General features: G+C 45.0%; 1 protein-coding gene across 4 annotated transcripts in view; it reads right to left on the bottom strand.

Moving 5' to 3' along the window:
• Positions 1-21,649, bottom strand: part of LOC117153378 (discoidin domain-containing receptor 2) — a 134,298-nt gene that overhangs the window by 44,610 nt on the left and 68,039 nt on the right. Inside the window, exon 3 of one of the 4 annotated variants that reach the window (XM_076619828.1) lies at positions 9,790-9,855. The exons of 2 other annotated variants lie outside the window; for them this stretch is intronic. The gene's annotated coding sequence lies outside the window, so the exon portion shown is untranslated. Of the gene's footprint in view, positions 1-5,882; positions 6,460-9,789; positions 9,856-21,649 lie in introns of those variants that run through there. One more of the 4 variants, XM_076619833.1, reaches the window with a different exon arrangement.

The raw sequence follows: 21,649 nt of genomic DNA, 5'->3' as shown, positions 1-21,649 counted from the left end.
CAGTGGATCGAATCAAAAAATTCCAAGAAACAGCGCGCTGTTACATATTCAAATCCCTGCAATAATTCTCCGACTTACAAAAGACCAAAACGTCAACTTTTAATACCTATCTACCCAATGAGCCAAATGAACGTGGCTCCACCCCTATTCGAAGAAGCACGCTAGAATTAACGTATTATTCCGGCGGCAGGTTCTCGCGCGACTAATGGCTGGCGGATCGTTAAGTGGCGGCTGGCGAAAACGAGATCCTCGAGTTCGCTCGAGAAAACTCGCGGCAACGGTTTCCGTGGCGGAAAAACACGCACGCTTTCCGCCCCTAGGGGATTTACGAGGCCGCTGGAAGGAAGTGGTCGCGCGTGCCGTTCAAAGGCACAGTCGTTTTCATGTCGCGTAAATTTGCGCGCGAATTCGCGGAAAGCCAACTTTTGCGCTCGCGAATCTGCGCATTTCGCCGGTTGAAAGGGAAAGGGGGAGAGAAATGGATAGGAGTGAGTGGCCAGGCAAATTAAAAGTCGACGAAGTCGTCCTCGCGTAATTGCCGGGGCGCGACGCGACTTATTTTCGTAGACCCTCTCGTGACGACGACGTCGACGCCGGCGAGAGAAAGAGAAAGAAAGAGAAATCGCGACGCGGGTGGGTCCGCGCGCCACCGCTTTAATAGTAGAACGCTGCGGAAGGTGGAAACACGTGTGCAGCTCCGCGAAACCTCTTTTCTTCTCTTCTCATACTCCTGCAAATCCCTGCGACTAATTCTAGGCTTCTCGATCCGAACCTCTATTACACCCTTCTAACGCGAAGCGCGATCGTAGAGAATAAAGTAGCAGGAGGGGTGTGTCATTTAGACAAGTAGTATGTAAGCAAAGCATTAGGAAAGTTTGGTGTTAAATTCGATATAGGTTTTTTCAGTAGAATTCTTACTTGTATTCTTAATTTTCTTTAAAAAACTTTCTACCTAGTGTATATATTTACGTTCATTTTACTGGAACTTTGTTGATATCTAACTTGTAGGTAGAGAGTGAAATTTGGTGGTTATCCAACAAGTTTATAAACGAATTAGGAGGTTTAAAATGTCAAATTTTGCATAAATTTCGTAAAAGTACCCAATCGAGTAGAGACTCGGAGCGGACCGACGATACTTTCAGTGAAACGTAAGAATATTGCTAAAAGAAGTACAAAAATAAGCATCGCAGTTTTACTTGCGAAATTTCAGTCGCCGCAAATATAAATACGATGTAATTTATTCTTAATGTTGATAGAAACGACACGGTACAATGTCCGAGAGAATCGGCGAGTTAAACGACGAGTTAATTCGTTTTGCCCGATTAAAAAATTTAAAAGATTCCTTATAAGATTGCCCGATTCGGTATTTCTATGTACTAACTTGTTTATTATTCCATTCAAGTATCGCAATTCGTTTGTACACATCAGACAGAGGAATTCAATCTGTTAATTTCATTTGTACAATTCTGTACGGTTTCAAATTCCTCTTAAGAGAAGGGCCACTTTGACGACGTCGTCAAGATTCAAATTGAAGCAAGGGGAGCGAGACAGAAAGCACGAGATAAAGCGAAATGGACGTCGGCTGGATTTCCCTAGGACGCAAATAGCATTTCCACGGAGTACCGGCGGCGGTCAACCGAGTCACTTACGCTTTACAGTATCTTGCCGGAAATGCAACGTGCTCTCTCCCCGGTGTACCTACGTCGGAGGATGTCTCCTCGAAGAGACGTACAAACAGGTTTTACAGCCGGCCTTTCCGCGAAATCAGAAGCAACATCGTGCGTCCCCGGACGTATGCCGTTTGCTTCGAGCAGGATCTATAAAATTTACACGAGCCTCCTGTCTCCTGGCATCCGGCGATTTTCCTTTTCGAGATAACGGCCGTAACCGTTGTTAAACCGATGTAACAGGGGTCCGAGTTATCCTTAATACTATCAATCACGAGTGTCATAAAAAAATGAAATTGAAAGACGTCGTAGCTTTGACAACCAATGACTTGGTATATTTGCTCCTTCTTTTATGTGCTATGAAAGTGAATCCCTTTAAATGAAATTAGACTGTAAATTTCATCGCATTTTATGGTAAAAGATTAACGTGATCCTGCGAATAATTTATATAAGGGAATTCTACGTGTTGAAACGTGTAACACTACGTCACAAATTACTTAATAAATATAGTACAAAGAGAGACGGCAAGGATCACATTTAGACCGAAATACAAAAAATACCAAGATACCATTTGCTTCGTAATGCCAAAATTAAAACAAATAAAAAGTATATTTTAAAATATTTATTCGTAGTCCCTCGAACATTCCTTAGGTTCGCTTAACTTCACACTTTGAATCTACTTTTAGACTTCAGACTAATATGTCGTATAATCAGAACTCTGTCAATCAAAAACCACCACCAAAGCATTTTAGCGCTTGTAACCCGCAGCCAGCTTCTAATTTGCACCATAAAATAATACCACGAACCATGGAATGTGAATCGAGCTTTGATACCCCTCACAATAATCCTCTTATACCTCCTCCTAGTAAAAATCTTCATCAGCGGAAATTCAAAGAAGCGATTCACCCAGGGGTTCGGCCATCCATCAGGGAGAAATTTCTTCCACGAGCGTGCGGCTCGGCACGGCAGAGCGCTTTGATCGGTTGCTGGACACTTTGCAAATGGTCGTGATCGGACATTCTCGGGCGCATCGGCGTCGCGGAACGCGCGAAAAAGAGAGGAGCGCTCGAAGCATGGCTAATTACGAGGGTTCTGTTCGACTACCGTGTGCTGTTCGCGCGGACGCTGCTGGCGCTGATGTTTATCTTCGAACGCGAGCGATGGGAGCCCAAGATGGCAGTGCATCTCCCATTTATTCAACGCGAGAAACCGGTACGCTCTTGCCGGTAGGACGAGAGTAAACGGCCCAAGCCTCCGGGATATCTGCATCTTGTTCCACTCGTCTTCGTTGGCTCTACGCATCACGCGTTTCTCCCCGCGAACGCTTTACAGCCGGTTTCGTATTAATTTCCAGCGGTTTCGTAGCTCCGGGTGAACACTTTGTCTTCTATCGGCGCGTACACGATCTCGCGAAAGCTGAAACAACTCGCACCCTGAGCGCGACATAGCCACGGGCGACGGCGACAGGCCGAGACTGTGCTGTGGATTTAACGACATTCCCCAGGTATCTAAATCAGATTGAAGCTGGTTTCTATGGGGCGAACGATCGTTGGTTCGTTTAGCGTAGAACGTCTTCCTGCTTTGATTTTTCCGTCTTTTCTTCTCTTTTTTTCGTTGATTTAGTAGTTTCTTGTTGATGTATTGCGATGTAAAATCATCGAGGGGCAGGGACATTATATTAATTGTATACGTGGTTCGACAGAAAAGTGTGGTTTATTATATTATTATCTTATTAAGCCAGACAAGTCGATGATAACGTAAAATGTTGTAATAATATGTTGCGTGATTTATATGTTCTCTTACGTGTCGTACGTTGCTCAAGCATTTAGAGTGCCGCTACCACGAACGGTTCTCTTGCGCTAACCAAAGGAACTGACAAGCGAAGAAGTTTTACAAGTTTCATACACTGATTTTAATAAAATCAACATGACAGAGAAAATGACCCTTTAATTGTTTCAAGCAGCGTATACGTACATAAGCATTCATACATGTTTCGATAATGTCTAGCAATATATCCTCGCCAAAGGCACTTTAAGAAACATGTATCTCGTCGAACGTAAATCAGCATGTTCGACTCGGCCTTACTCGCGGAATCCATCTCCTCTAAACAGTCACCCCACAGCCTACCACATCGGACAGCTTAAAATACAGTCCAAAGGAGCACAATGCCGAATAAAAAGTGACACGATCGCGTTACAATGGCTCGCATAGACGCGTCCCTCCCCTGTTCGTGTATAGACGTTCAGTCTGGACTCGTAAAAATCCATTACTCCGGCGTTCGAATCTTGTTCGCTGTCAGGGAAGGTATTCAAGGAGGATCGAGAGCGGTCGAAGCGCCCGTGGCGTTCCTCTCGTTAGGTCGCCGCTACCTCGACGGGGGGTGCCGTTCATAACTCAGCCGAAATATTCGCCTACATTCTGCGCGTCGCCGGCGCGATGCTTACGATGCACGTAGAACGCTTTGGGCCAACTTTATCCGGGCATACCGTACCCTCTCCTTTCCCCCTTTCACGTTTAACTAACGTGTCCTTGTATCCGGACGCGTGCAAGCTTTACCTTGCTCCTCGAGAGTCGACGCGCACGCAGTGTGACGTACAATAACGCGACCGACCAAGTTTGACCCTGGAAAGCCAGGTGGAAGAGCGCAGGAGATCGCGAGGAAGGGAGAAGGTGGCAGTACCTAGGAGGAGAAGGGTTGGCTGACGTCGACCCTCGAGAAGAGGGTCCGTTAGGGAGGCGGTTGGTGTAGCAGGGCCATGAATTATGCAGTTCGCCGGGGGCTAAGGCCTCGCACGATAGAAGAGGAGAATACCACGAAGGGAGACGATGGAACGTTCGCGTTATTCGAAGTGGTAACGAGAAAGAGAGAGAGAGGAAAAGAGAGATAAAGGTGGGCGCACCTATACGCGGCCCAGAGCCACTTTACCCTTCTTTACCTCCTCCACGTTTCCCCCTCTGGATCTTCCACCTGAATTTCTACATCACCACCCTGCTGCAGCTTCGGCGACGTCGCCTCCTCGACAGTCGCTACGCCGACACTTTAGCAGAGCCGATTGAAATTTTCATACCGACACGTCTGCCGTTCTAGTTTATGTTCGGAACAAGTGAAACGTCGCTCACCATCCACGTCTTTCGCCGTCTTCTTCTGTTTCTTCTGTCTTTCGCTTCGGGGTCTCCTCCCTTTCTTCCCTACCTTCGTTGTTCTTTCTTAGCTACGTTAGTGGAAGGCTCGTCTATAGTTTCGTCCTTCCATCAACTTTCTTTTGTCTGCTTCTTGTCTCTGTTATTATCGACGATTTCGTATTTCTACTTTTCACTTGTTTCGTTTTGGTGTTTGAACACGAGGTAGCGAACGATAACCACCCACGTTGAATGCGTGTCGATATTTCTCGAGTGCACTTCTCTTTCCTGCCTTTTCACGTAGATTGCCTATGTCGTTTTCTCGAATGGCGCACGCTGGAGCACGTGATTGATGCTGAGCCAGCTCGAGTGACTTGTTGTCGAGGATGCGTACTTTGCCGGAAATTCGAAGCACCAGCCTCTCTATCTCTCTGTCTCTGACTATGTGTACACTTAGTAAATTGCGGCACGGTTTACTTCTATCAAAGTAAAATCCTCAATGTCGGAAAAGTAGTCGTGAATAGAATATCGGTATTCTCAGTCTCCAATGGGCAAAAGTAAATTGGAATCGCATGATCAATTCGTGAAACTCTCTTCAACTGAATACCTATCTGGATCACCAATCTCTGCCGTTCTTTTAATTACTTCCCGCGCATAAAATATGAGCCATGGATATCCCCGAGAACAGGACTCCCTTTGCCACCTTGCCATTCAGATTTCAGTGACTGGTCGGTCGAGGCATTAACGAGAACTCGATTGGCCGAGAAATCCGCAGTCGAACAGCGAGCGGTCCAGACGAAATGGAGATCCCTGACAATTGGATGAAGCTCGACGCTCCATTGGGAATGGATATCGAGAACAACGCGTATTGCTGACAAGGCGACGTCCAAGTGACGTTCCAACCTGGCTAAAACTTCGTTTTATTTCGCTGCTTATCTCCCCGGGGGAGAACGGTGCGGAGCATTAGCCTTGGACGCAAATTAATTATCGATTAACAGGCTCCTCCCTGCTCAGTTAATCAACGACTCGAGACGGAGGAAGAACGAGATTGCTCTTTTTACGGGCTAATTAAATCTGCTGACCAATTAACGTTACCTGACGACGATTCCTCGGATCGAGGCAACGACATGCGTGTTTTCACCGTAGGAGAAAGAAGAAACAACATGTCAGACGTACGACGCATCTTTCTAGACAACCAAGAGTTACAGCGTAATAAAAGATCTCTTCGCGAAACGAATTAACGACTGACCACCTCCAAGAGTGGTTTTTGCATTTTGTTTCGTAAGACACGCTGACAGACGTGTCACGGATAGCCACTCGATTCTTCGTGCCCTGTTGTCGACGACCTGTTTTTATTTCGAACGACACGCGGATTTACGACCAGTCGTTACTGGCACCCGCGAACGCGATAATTAGATTGCACGACGCGGACATTTCCGACCAACGTCGAACTTTCACCCCGCGCAATAAACACTCAAGACAACCTTCCATCGCGACGATCACTACCACTATACCGACGATGATGGCGAGTTTCTTTGGTCCGGGACGCGACTTTTCAACACGGTTTGCCGCCTCAAAGGCCCTAAAAAATGATCTTGCAACGAAAATCACTCACAAGGCGAAAAGAGAAATATTGTTTCACAGTGTTCGTTTTTAAAGATACTCCGCCTACTCCGCGAGCAACACTCCGCGTGACTAGTGGGTGAACGCCACAAGAAACTCAGAATAGTCGCAGAAATACGCAGCTGACGGTCGCAAATTAGCTCGAGGCGAACCGCGTGGCAAAGCAAACTTTCCGAACTCGTGAAACGATGCCACAGGAGCTCTGATCCCGATCCGTGATAGAGACGTCGCGAAAACGAATTATTCGCTCGTTATCTGTTTTCTCATCGATAATGCATCCCGACGTAATCTCTGTTCGAAAACTCACGTTCCGCTCTGGAAGACATAGCTAACCGGCTCGAGTATCTGTTTCAGGATGGGATGGAACGACATTGGGAGAATTATCCGTACGAACTTCCGCGGAACTCCGCGATCTTTCTCTGCTCGATATAATTGAAGAAACGGCGTATTACCAGGTAACTGGAAAGTTTCGTATTTTAATAACGATATTATAGAAACGCACTGCGCGATGTTTCTCTGAGTTCTTTGAACCTCTGATAAATAAAATAATTACACGTATAAGACGTAATAATTGCTGTCCAACGGTTTCTAATTTGAATGATTTCGTTATAAGATGTGTTGATTAACAAAGAGTTATATATTAATTAAGCACTGTTTTTCTGAACAGTTCGTACAATAAATATTATAAATTCGTGTCTGCCGATACTGATAGAAAAGTGAGATATAATTAGAAAGTACGTCTTATTCTTTATATGTTTGTACGTATTCTCGCCAATCTTTGTAATTTACACTTCTGATAAGTAAGTAGACATTTGCAGTCTGGTAATGATATATGTACGTGAGTACGTAGTTGGAGAGATATCGCGAGTGCTAAGCAAATATTCCTGCTCTTCCATCACTCGTTGCACGCTCTCATTGGCTGAATCAAGTCTAGAAATTACTAGATTTTCCAGTCAGGTTTAAAGAAGCGATCGACGAACAGTGGCTGAAGATTCTCCGCCATTTCCTTTCCCTATTTCAAATATCCATTTAACTTCCATCGCAATTGTTACGCAAAACTTCCATCGTTCTTTAAAGTTGATAAAATTGAATAAACTCGGATAAAAACCGACATATAAAAACAAAACCAACTAGCCAGTATATAAATACAAATACAGCTTACGTTAAAAAAGAAGCTGTGAAGCTGGAAAAATTGAAGTCCTTGTACACGTTATCGCGTCAAACGCATCGACGATCGACGAACACGTATCTATTGTCCAGGAATTATTACCCGTTGCGATGACAAAGAAGATAACTTCAAACTGGTTCGTACGTGTGTTCCACAGCGGCGATTAATTATCGTGCAACAACGCGAGACTGGATCGCGATCGCGTGCACGTATACGAACGATGGAAAAAAAGTCGACGCCTATTCCAGTCGACCTGCTTTTATTCGGATACCACCTCCTTCGAGCGCAGCCCCCCTGCAGCCATTTCGTCCTCATAAATCGTTTATTCATGTTTAATGCAACCCGGTATTCCGACCGCCGCCGAAAGTTTTCGAAGCTCTCAGACGGAAATCGCGGATCCGACGTTAGGGAAACGGTGGATGGAGGCGCGGGAACTTCGAACAAGGGAATGCTTTTGCATCGACGCGAGCCTTGTAACCGGCTGAGAAAAAAGAAAGTCGTCAGAAACTGAGGAGTCGGATCCCGATATCGAGCTTCCCGTCGTCTAACTATCGGAAGATCTTTCTTTTCCTTATACCGAGGATAGGGTAAAGATAGCGGAGTTTTAATCCTCGGACGGCGGAAGCTGAGTCCGCTTTTGATACATACAGAGATATTTCTACGGGTTTATTGTTTTCTGAATTAACTTTACGACTTCAGGCTGTACTTTATTATAATAGAACATATCTTGATAAATCTTTTGACGTTCTAGACTACATTCTATTGAGTCTTTCACTTTTTAAATTCTAGATTGTATTCTATTAAATCTTCTTATACGATCTTGAACTATATAAGCAAGCTTACATTTTAAGCGAATTTTTCATTGTTATAGAATGGAACATTCGTGACAGCAATGACCCAGTCTCTACCAAGCAAGGAATAAGCAAACGATAAAGTAGAAGATACGAGAAGGAAATGGCAGGTTCAGAATATATTTTCTCATCAAATCGCGTGACTCTGTACCGCTCTGATTTCATGTCCGAACGTTTCGTGAATTCTTCCATCACGATGATTATGACTTCCAACTTATTCGTCGTTCACAAAACCGACCAACTGGTAATTAGAGCGTAATTTCATGTTGCAGAGAAATATGGCGCATGGAACGTATTTACTTTCGTGATCGTGGATAAGCACGCCGCGGTGTAACAATTACTTTGACCTCGAAGAGAACAGGGTCGAGAAGATTTGGGTTTCGCGAAGGAGGACAAGGGCTGGTAATTCGATATGTCGCTTGGCGAAGGAACTACCAACGGATCTCTGTCGCTGTAATTGTCGGTCTCGAAAGCTTCGTTCTATTTTTCGTTCTATAGTTCCGTACACGTAGAAAAATGCCCGATTTTTACGGACGATTTGTCGTGTTCGATCGTTTCCTCGTGGATAGGATCGAGAAAGCCGGGATGTGGACCGCCGATTCAAAGAACGATCATTCTCCCTTAGTGCAAATACGCGGTGCAAGTGAGTCAGAGAAGCGGAAGTTCGAGAAAAAGAAGAGGAAAGAAATAAAGGAGAAAAAGAATGATCCATCCATCGCAGGGAAGGAGCGGTAGGAAGAAAGAAAGGAAGAAAGAAAAAGAGTAGAAGAGAAAGGGAGATGCGCACGAGTGGCTCTAATCCGTCCTTCAGCGAGCTTAAGCCCATCTTCGTGTACCGTGCCCGTGGAATACCGTTTAAGTGTCGCCCGTCTGGGGGTCCTTCGCTCGAGTAAATATTTAGGAATTTTTGAAGAGCTCCGAGTGCCTAAGAAAACAGTTTACTTCGTAGGAAAAGAGGGATCCTTCTCGGGAGAGAGGTAGGACGCGCCGAGACTGGAGCAGTTTTCTACTAGGATTCACTCTTCTACGTCTTTCCCTTCTGCGATCAAACACGACGCAATTGTATACGTCGAGTGTGGAGAGATGTAAAAAAAAAAAGGAAAAAGAAAGAGAAAAATGAATGATAGGGAGGAGAAGAGAAGGCAGAAACACGAGACCGAGCTTCATTTCGAAATTACCGAGCCTTTGTTCCTCGGCTAAATGCGTTAAGCGCCGTTTCATTTGATCCCAGTCTGCGTGGCCTCTCTCGCGATCCTCGTCGAATTTCCGTATTATTTCGCAAAATGCGTTGAAAAGCGCCTAGGATGAAGCCGGATACTGACGCTAACAGGATTTAATAAGCCGCGAGCGCAGGACTCACCGTTTCGGCGATCGCGTTAACGTCTCACTCTCTATAGGGCTTAATGGCCAAAATTGATGCGCTCACCTGTAACAGAAAAGGCAAATTTCGTAATTAGCTTTTGATTGCTTAATGTAGATCTGATTTTACGTACGAAAAAAAAATAATCGCTAATTTACCGAATAATTTAATTATTCGAATATTGAAAAATCTACGGCCGAAAGCACTTCACGCTTGAGTCTCTCAGAAATCAAATCGATCGATTGTATCCAGGTTAATTATACGATTTCCGTGCAATTGAATACTTGTTATATATTCTGGTACCAAAATTCACAAATTTCAGAGAATGATGTTGCTCAATTTTACTTGTGTATATGTCTTATTCAAATTGACGCCTCCAATAATTGCAAATTGTATTCTGTGATTACTCGATGTAACATCTTCAAATAGATATAAGAAAGATAATCTACTATTTATTAAAATAATGTAATTTTCACAATTATCAAAACTGAAGCTTCCGACTGTAAATTATGGACATTTTACAGGAAATATCCCAAAGTATAGCACCTGACTCAGATTGAATGACATTTCCTCTAATATCAGACATAGCAATTGTATCTTCGGTAATCTATTTTACCCGGTGCCAGTGAAATTCCTATCCGACGTTTCTCGATTTTCGACATTGATCGACGTCGCGCAACGAACGAGATTTACTAACAGAACGTCGCTATTACCGATATCTATCTCACACCATGGTGTCGCGACGTCAAGCATTCCACGCGACAATAATGACAATAACACGACGTATAATAAGACGTTCTCCGGCGTTTTAATGAGAAAAGCAGCACGGAGGGCTCGAGCTCGTTACACCGTGCCACCCCGTAAGAAACGGTCACGGGGTGGTGAAGAATGGCGAGACGCGTGCGACCGTTTGGCCTGGCTCGATCGTTAAGCCTTCAAAATGGCTGGCAAATTCGTGCGTGACTTTATTTCTGGGCCGCCGTTGCGTTTCGCGTTGATGTGCTCGAGCCTACTACTCACAACGTCCAACGATGCCTAATGTCGGAAATAAAAAAATTCCTACGACGCGACATCCTGTCGTTAACATCCTTACGATTCTTCGTGCTCGAAAGTTTATATCGAAATATATTGGTGCAATACGTTGCACGAAAGCGTTTTGGTAATCAACTTGTAGTATAAAGTTTTCATACGAAACTTAATAGTGATTTTACCACGTGACAATTAGGGACATGATCGATGATGAGAATTATGGATTTACAGAATTATAATTACGAACAGATTTATTTTTATAGTACAATGGAGCATGGTTTTTCCTATATTCGAACGTCAGCTGGTACGGGCTCGATAAATAAAAAATAAATAAAAGGGGTGACCACGTTCACCGCTCGAATTGGCTAATGAACGTTTAGATTGGATCGCGGAACGTATCGCGGTGCCAAGAATAATTAAAATAGCGATAGCCTGCGCCTCGAAATAACGTTGACAATTAGTCTGGCTTTAATTTGGTAAAATTGCGATTCAAACTTTCATTAGGGGGTTCCCTAGCGGCGGCGGAGAGGAAACAGGGGACGGTGGGCGGAAGAGGTCGAGCGCATCAGCGAGCCGAAATCATCGAACGACCGACGCGAGGAGCAACAGCAATAAATGCTTAATTACATGCGATAAGTAATTAAAGTGATTAAAGTTTATAATGTGATACGTGCAATTAGTGACGCCGCTAGTGTAATCGGGATTCAACGTCGACGAGTGGATATCGCGAAGCGTGCGGGCCGCGAACCGCGTCTATAAAATTTATAATAACGCCGGTGACGTTTAACGAGCTCCGAGGCCGCGAACCCACTAATAAAAGATACAAATTTCATTTTCACCCACCGCCAGGGAGTCGAGGAACGCGGCGGGTTAATAAAATTTGAACGCGAAAACTCGTGAAACACGCGTTAAAACGAAACGAATTTACGTCGATCCGCCGATCTTTTATATCTCAAGATCGTTCGGATACTGGCGGAGGAGCAAAAAACGGTAAAATGGCAATGTCGGCCGGGAAGAAACTAGAAAGGAATAAAAAAAAAGGGGCGAACGAAGAAAGAAAAGGAAGGATCGAGCGAAGCTCATTGCGATGCAGATATTCGAACCGTTTCGAGGGAGAGTCGAAGCCAGCACCCGACTCTGCGTAGAACCGGCTGCACAAGGCGAGACGTTTTTATCGCGGATTTCGAGCGACTATGGGGACGTCGTTTTCTGCCGCTCGTCGTCGTCTCCGTACTCGTCTTCGTTGTCGTCGTCGTCGTCGCAGGTAGTCGGTACGTGCGTGCATCCTCAATGAGAGACGTGCGCCCGTTGAATAATGCCGAGAATTCGGGGAAGAAGAAAATAAAGGTTAGACGATGGTAACGGCGAACGCGACGAGAGAATGGAGGAACAGAAGGGAGTAAGAGGCGAATAATAAAACGAACGGAGAAAATGAACGCGACACCGGTGGCGGGGGTGGGAGAGGATAAGTCACATGGTTACCAAACCAGCCGGCGTCTCAATGAACCCCCTCGAGCAACCTCGTTAAAGCGAATCCTGTGACACACAGCGGCGATGCTAAAACCGCCGGCATCTGTTCCCCGTTGCCATTGTCGTTGTGGTAGTCGTAGTAGTCGTCGTAGTAGTCGTCGTAGTAGTCGTCGTAGTAGTCATCGTGCACCACGTAACCGCGCATACGGACTATGTGGTGTCCTGTGACGGAAAGTTCGTTGTCTGGCGAACGTGACGAGTGGGTCGTTATTCCGTGGCGGCCGGGCCACGGGATTACGAAACAGAACGACTCTTCTCCTTTCTTCACTTTTAAAACGCACAACCGTCTAAAACGTAATTTAAAATGTTAAGTTTCAGAAATCTAAGTTCTAGCATTTCCATGGTAAATATATGTATCTACCTAAGTCGGGTTTCCGTACTAAACTTTGGAATTTATAGAAGTTTTGTTTCGTGTCTCTTTGTTGTATAAAGATACCGAGTAGAATAGTACGTGGAAAATATGACAAACGACATAAAAAGCGTAACCAGCAAGCAATACCGGTCTACGTGTAACTGAAGGAATTTCGTTGGCGGGACAAGTTCGCAATTCCAACCCCCGGAAGAAACGACAGCGCGTAAGGTATCGAAACTTACGAAAAGTTCGATAACCTGACAGAGAATATACGGTTCTCAGGACATCTGAAATTTCCTTGAAACGGCGACCATAACGCCACGGGACAAACAGTTTTAGGACAACCAGCCAGTTTATAACCAATACCATGGTGCGGTCGTAAAAACACCGGCTGCTAGAGCCGAGACTTTCCGATAAACCATCAACCGTGGCTACCAATGTTATCACGACTGTCGTGATTTCCTCTTTTTCTATCCTTCGCTTTGCCACTTTCGCGGTCTGACTTTTTCCCAGATTCTCCCTTCATGGTTATACTTACCGAGATAATAAATTTCGAGATTCGAGGCGGGTAGACACGGTCGCGCGACTCTTGGCCACTCGCGAATAGCGTTGCTCCTTTATCGAAGTCCGGTAAACAAGTCAAACCAGATTAGGAGCGTAAAGCGAGTAAACCAGGAGAGGAGGTTTTTACTCGTTGCACGCGCGTTGGTCTTTCCTTTCTCGCACTTCCGTCTCCGTACCATCCGAGGATAGAAGCAAAAGGACACGTGACGTGGATCGTAGCGAGAAAGGGTTGCGACAGAGGAGACCGAATACTTAGGAAAAGAGAACAAGGCGTTTCATCTTCTCGTGCGGGCCTCTCTGTTTCTTCCTCTTCCTTGAATTTCCACCGGATTTGGACTTTCTTGTAAACAAGCTCGCGAAAGAATGCGTTATCTCCGGGAATGGGCGACGCTGTCGCGACTAGTGATCCTTCGCCACTGGCTCTTCCTTGGCTCGTGGATTTTTGTGTACACAAAAGGAAGGAAAGAAAATGTAGAGAGGAAGGAATAAGTAAGAGAAACAAACGCTAGGATGCGTCTTTCGTGACTCAAGATTTTTATATACAAACAGGGCATAGGGGAAAAAGAGACAGAGAAAAGAAGGATAAATAGTAGAAAGACACGCGTAATTGTGAAACGAACTCGAATTCAATTCGATTCTATTTGTTTTTAGAAAGGGATGATGGGTTTAAGGGGTTTCGTCTAGGTGGAAGGCTCAGAGGCTAAGTTTCATCGCGATGATACGCGAACGATTTGGTAAATAACGTTTCCAGGTAATCGAGCGAATAAAACGCACGTTGCGATTAGGAAGACAATTTGCAGGGGCCGGTCTAAAATTGGAAGATACCGGCGGGAACGCTCATTGCCATAACAATGAGCCAACGACACGCAACGATTCCCGTCACTGGGGATCAGCACGAGGAATCGTCGCGTCGCGTCGGCGCGTTTCCACGTAGACCGAACGATCCTCGTCCATGCCGTCTAACGACCGTACAAATTGAACGGACGTTGCCGCATACACGGGGCCGGCTTAGCGAACTTCCTGAGTGCGCAGAAAACGGCCGACTGCGAAATGAATCGATTTCTCTGCCAGCTCTCGCAACACCTCGCTCCTGCTTTATCGTGAAAGGAAGTCGAGCATATGTACACATGCTCTTGTACGCGCTCCTTTCTTGTCATATACTGTAGAAAATTCTACACTTATGTAAAATATAAAAGGAAAGTCGAATCAAATGGTAGTACATACGTATTTTTATGTTCCTGTAATTCAACAGAGATACTACGTTCCATTGACTCCATGGAATAAATTCAATTTGGAAATGAAACACGTTTCGCACTATTCGCAATGGGTTTCTACGGAAAACTCCGCCGAGATTTTAATTAATATTTCCATCTGGCACGGTCCAATATCTTTTTCCCCTTTTCAAGTAGGACCGATTTCTAAACAAAGTCTATATTAATCCCGATCAATTTAATTAATCTATTATTCGTTCGATAATATCTAAACACGCCGAATGAAGTTCAGGAAACAGAAATGTCATTACGCACGCTATATCAGATTCAATTACCAGCGACTAAATTTTGCCACTGTTCTCACCGCAGAGAGGAGAAGAAAACTACGCCGGTTGCAAACGAACTTAGTCACATTTTCGGATCCGCAATATCAAAAGCGATACGCGTTTCGGTCGATGGCTATGTACCTATCGCATACCTGTTACCGTACGTAACATGAAGGTACACGTACAGGTGTGTGTGCGCGCATACTGAATGCACACATATCTGCACGAACAATGGCCCGATCCAGGAGCATATAACGGCAACCGTGCCTTACGGCTCGCTATATGCGCCGGTGAATGACGAGCATTCGAGCGAATGGGACCAATCAGACTGATTGGCCGACCGGTATTTACATTTCTGCGGGCAAGTCTGCCTCTGCAGCCTGCCTCGAGCATCGCCAGGAGATTCGAGACCAGAGAACACCGAGGGCTGACTGCCGACTCCCGCGACGAGACGAACCGTGCAAACTGGAGACGAAAAGTCGTCGTCTCTCGACAACAGAGTAACTCTTGCGGGACCATTATTCCCTAAAACAAGCACGCTTTGACGCGACCGATCGATCCTTAATTAAACGGTGTAACTTTCACGAAAGCTTGCGCACAGCCTCGTTTCGACCGGTAATTTTAGTCCGTGTTCACACGCCAGGTTCCAGGTTTCACGGTTTACGATCGTGGCCAAAGAAGTTGCTTGCCGGGGAAAGTTGGACACGGGAAGTTTGTCCGGAGGCTCGTTGCCGGAAGTTGCCGGTATCTCGCTAGAACGAGGCCTCAGCGAGAAAAGTTTTTCGGTATCTTCTGGCATAATGTTACATAGAGACGTCTACGGTCTACGGAATAGTTTATGGTCGTTGAGGTATGTATTATTCGTTACTTAGGAGAAGGCATTTGAAAGAAATGCGGTGGCTGACACGGTGTTGTTGATAGATATGATGCAATCATAAAAATAAACAAGCGTTGACTGAAAATTGTATGTTTGCATATCAGGTCATGCGAGGGGAGCAAAAGTGAACTAAACCATATATTCTTCTGTGAATTTAAAACAGTTACTTATTCCAACAATCTGTATCAATTATAGAAAAGTAGCGGGGGATTCGCTTTTTCAAAACCCAGATAATATTTGTGCTCTCGCAATGAACATTCTAAATGTTTCGTGCTCTCATCTGTCTTATCGATGTCTCATATAACATCTTGCTATTTCTCTTGCCCTTCTGCTATCTCAAATGACGTCTTCCGGACGTAAAAGACTACTCACGAAAGTACAATAGTAGTAGCAAGAATTGAAGTAGGGGATTTTTCGCCGAAGCTATTCTATGTTTCGATGGAATTTAACAAACTACCCGATTCTTTCCGAACAAACGGAGAGGCAATTGGAAAACGAACATACACCCGGATGCGTTCAACGAGAGCTCGAGTGAAACGCGAACCGTCTGTCGCGTCTCGCTATACACCGTCCAACAATCGCACCGTGTCGTTGCAAACGGATTCCAAAAAAGGGCGATCACGAGGGAAGCGAAGTCCCTTTGAGGCGGCACCGTCGGGCTAATAACAATCGCTCTCGAACCACCCTCGAGCAAGGCCCGACGCGTTTTATCTCGCGACGAGAGGACGGCACACGGCAGAAAGAACGCGCGAGAGACGATCGTTTACGATACCCCCGGCGGAGAAACGTTCCGCTCTGAGATTCAGAGTTAATTGCGCTGTCGCCGCCTCGTGGTACGGTGTTCCGTGTCTCAACACCTTCTCCTCGCCTTGGGCCGTCCATCCTCGACTTTAACGCGTATATTACGACTTCGTCGAAGTTTAGAAGTCGATCATGTACGATGGATAAATATAACTAGATATGTATTAATTTCGTAACTTCATTACATAAGTTAATATTCTGCTATTAAAAAGCAAATGTCTTAATTCTATAAGTACATTCATTGAAGAAAGATGGAATAAATGATAGAAAATTGTAAGATTGATTTAGCAACGCTGTTTCTAACTTCATTATTTTTTCTACTTTTTAAGTTATGAAGTCGATCAATCTGACTCCTGAACGCCTCATATGTATTTTTCACTACATTATTACTTTTCCTCCCTTTCACACCACTATCCGCTTAAAAAGTTCTGATACTTCACCCTGCAATTTACAAGTATTTATATGATTTTCTTATATGATGAAGTACCTCGTGAAGATAAGTCGTTTGTTTCTTGAAAAATTGTATAATCAATTTAAATCAATTTTACTGCTGAAATTGAGAAATTTACAAGAACTCGATCTAGCTTCTTACTTTAATTGCCTATGCATAGACAAGCTAAAATCGAGCCTGAGAAAGGTCGTAGAAAACACACTTCCGGATGGCTGCAAGGCAAAGTCTGGAGTTGTAACTAAGCAGACACTAATGTATACATACAGTGTTGCAGTGACGCGACGTCGCATAACGAAAACGATGCATCGGGACTAGCTAATTAATAACCGCGGGTAACAAGCAGCAGATGGAACGATGGCAGAAAGTTGGATAGCACAGACCCTTTGGCCACAGTCGGTCTGTCGACCGACTGGTTGGGACACACACCCACGCGCTGCCCATTATTGCGCACGTGTGGTCCGGATGGTCGCGTGCATGCTATTAGCAAAAAGGAGTGTCCCGAACACGTTACCGGTCCACACGGTAAAACAACTGTCCCCCTTCTTTGCAACGACCTTTCCGAGCGGCGGCCGTGAAAGGCGAGAATACACTCTCGAGCACCGGTTTCCGGTTCTGACACCCAAGCTGCGTATCTCTGTTCCTCTTTCGAAATGGCTCCTCTTTTATTTCGACTGGCTGTTCATTAGGCCGCTAATTAACGCTTAGCGTCGGACGTGTTTGCATTCACGCCGTCCTGCTACAGAGAGAGGATCATCTCGTTCCCTTTCTTGCGTTAAGCAGCAGCTGAACCATTATGGTCATTCGGTCATAGCCCGAGGTTCTTTGGCCAGAGTTATGGATGACGATACACGTGAAGCTTCTAGATATTTTCGTGTCGAGGTGAGAATTAGATGTCTCTATAGCTACCTATAGAATTCATAGGTAATCATCCATTCAAACGAACTCTATTCAACATAGCTTTTGACTCCACAGGCGAGACGAGAACTACTTTCTGTATACGTCTCAGAGAGACACGTGGAGTGATTCCTCGATCAAGGTTCTCGTGAAGGTTCATCGAGGACCCGAGTTAATTATGAGAATCAGAGATACTGGTCACAGAGTGGTCCGTGAAGCACGTTTCGGAGTGTTAACGCGCCGCGTAATAATCTCGCGTCCGGTTTTAATAACGTCGTACGGAGTAGCCGTTTCGCGAACTCTCTGAATATATTCAGGGACAATGTTATTCCAGCTAGCCACGCAGCCATATATCAGCAACGATTCTATGCGCGGTCGCGTGCGGAGTAATTACTTTTCGGTGCGCGGAGGCATCGCTCAAAAGGCAACATTTGCACGCGACGTGGAACCGACGTGCAGCGAAACGCACGCATGCACGTACACGCGCGTGCATTCGCGTACCCACACGTAGATACGTTCGTGTGTGTTGTCCGTGTACGGAAAGTATAAAAAAAAGAACGAAAGAAAAAAAAAGCATGCGGCTGCTGCCACGTTTCGAGGATCGAGGGCGACAATGGCTTCCTGTTTCATCCCTGCGGGGCGTCCAGCTGTCTGTCTGGACTATGGTTGCACGAATGAATCGTCCTCCGACTCCATTGTGCCCGTTTTCCAGTTTTGCGTCGGGATTGTTGCCTGCCATGACATCTTCACCGACCGATCCTTCATCATTTTAGCGTTCTGTTTTCCCTAGCCCTCTTCCCATCCTTTCGAAAAGTGACGCTTTTATTCGGCATCGTTGACTTTGGACGCTACCGTTGAAACCGTTCCATGGATTTATACTTCTGGCGGGCTGTTGTGACGAGCTGGTTCACGGAATTTTTTGGGGATTCTTTCGGTTCAGTTGTGAAAGGAACCATCAACTCTCTGTCATTTTTATATTACTTATGATTTATTAGAATATTAGAGAGCAAGTAATAGCGGATAGGTTCTAACATGCTGTCTTGAAAATCCTTTGAGAGACGAATCACATGGCTCAGCCATTTATCACTTTGATACTGATCTCTTAATACAAATTTTTCTTTGATTTATCCGTCAGGAATGATTAAACCTTTTACAATGAAATGTAGCTGACGACACAAACAGGCATTGTATTTAGTTTGTTGTAGGTTAGTTTTAAATATCGTAATTAAATATTGAAAACCAAGTAACAATTTAAAAATCTTAATCGTTCCGCTATTTACATACCACGATCTCTGATACTCCTGCAAAATATTCACCGTAAATCAACGAATTAAAGAAAAATACAATACAGCCTACTTTCTCGTTTCCAATCTCCAAGAGGCTTCTTAAAAAGATAACGTATCGCATTGGATTTTTACGACAAGTCTCCGTTTCTCCTTCACTTCCTTTTTCTTTTTTTTTTTTTTTTTTCGATAGCTCCACGCCCTGGATAATCGAACGAGTGTAGTCAGCGATATACCGACGTCCCGAAGTCATCTTTCAAAGGCAACCCCGCGACTCGATCCAAACCCGGGATCGCCGTGTACGGGATGAGCTACGGCAAACGAGGTATTTCGAAAGGTTGGAACAGGGAGGCGTAGGCTGTTGCAGTTCGCGGACGCGTATACGTAATGACCTTACGCGGCGCTTTTTTACGATGCTTATCAAATGCAAATCCTTCTTTATTGCGATTGGTATTCTTATTACGTTCCTTCTTTCTCCGCTCGACGTCATCCGCACATTTCGCCACGGTTTCTTTCTTTTCCCCTGCCACGTCTTTTCCGCTTCATCTCCCCTACTCGCTGTTTCTTTCCTTTCCATAACAGTAACTCGACTTTTTCTGCTGCCTTGCGAGTAAGAGGATTTCAAACGTGGCCGCAACCCCTGCCACGAGACAAGATAGCCAAAAGAACGCGAACAACCACCTTTTAACTTCCCATTTGGATTACGCTAGCGGTGGTATGCTCGTGTTACATTATTTTTGCGTCTGTTCGCGCTATTTCTTCGTCCCACCGTGGAAAACATTAAAAAAGGAAAGAAAAAGAAACGGGAAAGGGATAAAAAAATTCTCCCGGGGAAGGAAGGATAGAAAGAAGTGGAAATGTGACTAGGCGACATCGACCTTTTTTCCGCTGTCGTGGAATAAATATTACGCCGCTCTTCGCGGTTGCCACTCCAACCGAGAATACCTACTTCTACCCAGGGTCTTCATTAAATGCAAACGCGACCATGGAACTCGAAAACCGTTTACTTGCCATTATTATGTTCGTCGTCCCTTGGAAGTTTGTACCAGAGTAGTCTGCTCGGCCGTGCGCAATTACGTCCCGTTATTTCCTGAATTCGCGCGAAACGTATTAAACGCCGTTTCCTCTTGCTCCTAGTTACTCTTCGTTCCGTTGAATCTGTCAGCCGGACACGAACGATCGTCAAGGAGGAGAAGAACGATCGCTCGGCGTACGCTTCTCCCGAGAACAGAAACGTCAATCGAAACCGATCGTTCGACGATAATTCCCTCGGATGATTGATCGATAGCGTAACAATAACGCGGGCGACAGCCAATGGAGCCCGTCGATTTATTTATCGGACGCCATTCTCTCTACCTGTCCATGAATTATTCACCGCGACCCGCCGGAAGCATCCGTTTCAGACGTCAAATCAGCTACCTTGCGCACCATATTGACTAGAAACAACGAAACTTTTACTTTCTCCAAGAAATCAACCATATCTGCAATTTATTTCAAACTCTCGACCAATTGTGTTTAAAAGTGTACATTCTATACAGAGGAGCTGCTGATTCATAAAATTGAATATATATCCTGACAATGTTCCGTTCTATATTTTCTGCTAGATTTATCGTTAAAGTTCGATAAACAATACGCGTGTTCTTTAAAATGCACTAGCACCCACTTCAATGATGGAAAATAAGTGATAAGAAAAGATTTTTATACAAACGAGTGACTTTACTCGAGCGAGGTTACTTTTGTACTTTAATAACCACGTTAGAAAATTCTTTGATCATTTAGAAAATGTTAGGCATTTACGTATATTCATTCGCAACGAGTAACTCGGGAGCATTACTTAATTGTAATTTACCATTAAGAATCTTGGAACGTAACAATCTCTACATTTTACTGTCCATTAGGGGAATGTTATGAAACATTCACAAGATCACACACGAGGAAGATCACCTCAGAAGCAGCCAGTATCCCGTGTCTCGGCGAAGAACAGGTGTATCGATAACATTGACGCGAGTATTGCCACAAACGATTCTGTGAATCGTCCGGTGGGTCGATTGATCCGTGTCCAGCGACAAAACCGAGCAAAGGGTGAGCCAGATAGGTATACATCGAAGCATTTCGTGGAGACAGACGCTTTTTGGGGGGCTCGTATCCGGCTGGAATTTCAGCCGTGCCTCCTTCCACCGGGGGACGTCCGTCCACCGAGGGACAGAGGGGTTGTTTTCGTGCAAAGGCACGGCGTATCTGCGGCGTGCGGGCTGGTCGGTATCAAACTCCGCGTGCCTGGAATTCCCCCAGTAATTGCATCGCGTGGCGCCGCACCAACGATTGCATTTTTGGCTCGCGTCACCGCGTAAATAGGAAAACTCGTGTTCACGGCGCAACCCTCGCGACTCGAACACGTTCGCGTCTCTTTCTTTTTTTCTTTTTTGTTCTTCCTTTGATGTCCCTCGAACGAGACACGCGAGAAAGATATACGTAGAGAAACGTCTCGGTGGTTCCGTGAGAGACACCGTTTCTCGTTTGCTACCGTTTCTCTACGTGTTAA

Source organism: Bombus vancouverensis, chromosome 1 (genome assembly GCF_051014615.1).
Source record: "Bombus vancouverensis nearcticus chromosome 1, iyBomVanc1_principal, whole genome shotgun sequence".
Taxonomy (NCBI): Eukaryota; Metazoa; Arthropoda; class Insecta; order Hymenoptera; family Apidae; genus Bombus; species Bombus vancouverensis.
The sequence above is the reverse complement of the archived record's forward strand: the minus strand, read 5'-3'. Positions and strand labels throughout refer to the sequence as shown.